The 3,674-nt window shown below is 48.3% G+C and overlaps 1 protein-coding gene across 1 annotated transcript in view; it reads right to left on the bottom strand.

Annotated features, from left to right (window-relative positions):
• Nucleotides 1-271: 271 nt before the first annotated feature.
• Nucleotides 272-3,674, bottom strand: part of LOC119338827 (28 kDa ribonucleoprotein, chloroplastic-like) — a 21,877-nt gene continuing 18,474 nt past the window's right edge. The window contains exons 5-6 of the mRNA XM_037611048.1: nt 684-831; nt 272-579 (exon numbers count right to left, since the gene is read on the bottom strand). The gene's annotated coding sequence lies outside the window, so the exon portion shown is untranslated. The remainder of the gene's footprint in view (nt 580-683; nt 832-3,674) is intronic.

Below are 3,674 nucleotides of genomic sequence, written 5' to 3'. Positions count from 1 at the left end.
CGCTTGAGATCAGACTACTGATCCCTTGCTTCATCAGACTGGTGCAAGGCCACTGGATTAGAAGCATGCAGGTTGTCGGATCTGATACTAATGCCCAGCACATGGTAGGTCAATTTCTTTTCTTAATTGCCTCTTTCACGGTAAATGCTTCGTTGCAACATACATGTCCTTTTGCTATGAATATGAAGCACGTAATTGCAAAATAGTAATAATAATAATAATAATAATAATAATAATAATAATAATAATAATCAAACTTCAGAACCAACAATAAAATGTCCTTCATCAGTTTCCTTTCACCAAGATGGATGGGCGTAGCATTCATGTGTTTAGTTGATGAATACATAACATGTATAATAGACATTGCCGTACTTACGAGTTACGTGCAAGGTACTATATATCACAACTGAAATGTTCCGAGATGGGAGGATGATGGAGGGTCTAAAGTCAAAACCCGTATCATGATTACTGTGCAGAAAGCTTTGCTGCAATCCACCACCAAATGCATCTTCATCTGATCCTTCATGATGACGACTGCTCCTCCACGGCACTCACTCGTATGACATGCCCTTCCAAGCTCTGGAGAATTCAGATAGCAATCCGAGACTCGCTCGTCGTGACATTGGTTCATTGGTTATTACTATTCGTTATGTAAATGACAAAGATATCGACTACCAACGAACCTGTCCGTGGAGGGCTGTGATGGCATTGTCCATATCCTCCTGCGATGCCATCTCTACGAAACCGAATCCCTTTGAGCGCTCGCTATGGATATCACGAATAACCTTAGCATAGGCCACTTTGCCGTGCTGGCTGAACATCTGAGCAAGCCTAGAGTGCTAAAATCTGAGATGGGCTCTAGGCCCATATTGCAATTTCTGAAAAATTTCTAAGGGCCCATGTGGGTTATATGACACTACGTGTGGTGGGAAGTTTAGTCCCACCCCGGAAGTGGAAGGAGAGTTGGAGTGGTTTATAAGGGTTTCTCTTCTACATGCTATTGGAGCTTGAGAAGAGAAGAGGCCCTCGCGCACTCCTCCTCCGCCGCCCACCTCGCCACGCCACGCCTCGTCACGACGCGCCGCGGGTTGCGGATTGAGCCGAGCCGAGCTCACACCTACGCGCTTATTTTTGCCAGTCACTAACGGAGAGTTTCCTGACAGCCGGGCCACGATCTGAGACGTCGGATCGTGGGCTGTCACGGACTCGGACGTGGGTCGAGCCCACGTCTCTCCACGCGGCTGCGCCTATAAGTATGCGGTGTCTCCTAACCCTAGCCGCCACGAATAGATCACATCTGCTCACGCGCACGCCCACCATCGTTCCTTTGCTGCTGCTGCCGCCGGTGACTCCATCCCGTCCGCCACGTACACGGTCGACGGGAGAGCAGGTCTCCGAAACCACGCCCTTCTGGTTCCTGTATGGGGTAAGGGGCGAATAGGTTTTTGGGCAGCGATTACGTGACTGCTCGCTTCCGATCGTCTACTTCCTCTACGTCCGCGTCGCCTTCATCATCACCATGTCCACCGCCGTCGACCGTGCCGCCGCCGAGAAAGCTGAAGCCGACAAGAAGGTCGCCGAGGACGCCGCTGCTGCCACCAAAGCCGCGGCCTCTGCGTGGCCTACTGGAGGGTATAACTCGTTTATCCCGCTCCTGATTATTTTCATATTAGCAGTAGTAGCAGTATGTGTAGATTTGTCTACTGTTTGCTTAGTACGTGCATGTTTAGATCAGAGTCAGTACGCCATCAACTTAGTCAATGCCATGCTAGCGATTTACTCATGGATTAATTTAATCGAGAAATTGCCTATTTACTCAACAATCCAAAAACCTATTATGTGTAGGAATTTCTCGGCAAGTGGCTTTGCCGCTGCACTGAAACCGGATAAGTTTACCGTGTTGGGGAACGTTGCAGAAAATTAAAATTTTTCCTACGGTTTCACCAAGATCCATCTATGAGTTTATCTAAGCAACGAGTCTAGGGAGAGAGTTTGCATCTACATACCACTTGTAGATCGCGTGCGGAAGCTTGCAAGGTGATGATGTAGTCGTACTCGACGTGATCCAAATCACCGATGACCTGCGCCGAACGGACGGCACCTCCGCGTTCAACACACGTACGGAACAGCCACGTCTCCTCCTTCTTGATCCAGCAAGGAAGGGAGGAGAGGTTGAGGGAGATGGCACCAGCAGCAGCACGACGGCGTGGTGTTGGTGGAGCTGCAGTACTCCGGCAGAGTTTCGCTAAGCACTATGGAGGTGGAGGAGGTGTTGGGGAGGAAGAAGGAGGCAACCAAAGGCCAGGGCGTTCAGGTATGAAGTCCCTCCTCTCCCCCCACTATATATAGGGGTGCCAAGGGGGGGTGGCCGGCCCTAGGAGATCAAATCTCCTAGGGGGTGCGGCGGCCAAGGGGGGTTTTCCCTCCCCCCAAGGCACCTAGGAGGTGCCTTACCCTCCTAGGACTCTTGCCCCCTTGAACCCTAGGCGCATGGGCTTATGTGGGGCTGGTGCCCTTGGCCCATTAGGCCAAGGCGCACCCCCTTACAGCCCATGTGGCCCCCCGGGACAGGTGGACCCACCCGGTGGACCCCCGGGACCCTTCCGGTGGTCCCGGTACAATACCGATAACCCCGAAACTTGTCCCGATGCCCGAAACAGGACTTCCCATATATAAATCTTTACCTCCGGACCATTCCGGAACTCCTCGTGACGTCCGGGATCTCATCCGGGACTCCGAACAACATTCGGGTTACTGCATATACATATCCCTATAACCCTAGCGTAACTGAACCTTAAGTGTGTAGACCCTACGGGTTCGGGAGACATGCAGACATGATCGAGACTCTCTTAGTCAATAACCATCAGCGGGATCTGGATACCCATGATGGCTCCCACATGCTCCTCAATGTTGTCATCGGATGAACCACTATGTCGAGGATTCGATCAAACCCTGTATGCAATTCCCTTTGTCAATCGGTACGTTACTTACCCGAGACTCGATCGTCGGTATCCCAATACCTTGTTCAGTCTCGTTACCGGCAAGTCACTTTACTCGTACCGTAATGCATGATCCCGTGTCCAACACCTTGGTCACATTGAGCTCAATATGATGATGCATTACCGAGTGGGCCCAGAGATACCTCTCCGTCATACGGAGTGACAAATCCCAGTCTCGATCCGTGTCAACCCAACAGCTACTTTCGGAGATACCTTGTGACGCCCGGGTAATTAAGCTACAGTAATACCCGCTAATGATGCCACGTCACCTCGGTTACTGTGGATAAACTCGCGTTAGTTCGGAACCTAGTTCGAATTTCAAATTCAAAAATCGAGTAAACAAACAAAGTTTTCAAACTTTAAAACAAAATTGTTCGGACCGTGTCAAATATTGCATAGATAATTATGGTGAAGAAACAAAACTTCTATAAATTATTCCAATGCACTAAAATAATTAAAACAGCAGCTAAACCTATTATAAATGCCCTTTTGAAATTTATAAAAATGCGAACTAAATATTTTAAAAATTCCAAAATATATTATGGAAGCGGGCTAATTTACAACCTCCCTTTAGGTACTGGTCTTATAAATTTACAAAACTGAAAACTATTAAAAACTATAATAGAAAACAGAAAAGTAAAATAAAATAAAAACAGAAAAGAATATACAAAAAAA

The sequence above is a fragment of the Triticum dicoccoides genome, chromosome 7B (genome assembly GCF_002162155.2).
Source record: "Triticum dicoccoides isolate Atlit2015 ecotype Zavitan chromosome 7B, WEW_v2.0, whole genome shotgun sequence".
NCBI lineage: Eukaryota > Viridiplantae > Streptophyta > Magnoliopsida > Poales > Poaceae > Triticum > Triticum dicoccoides.
This window is presented reverse-complemented; position numbering and strand designations above follow the sequence as displayed.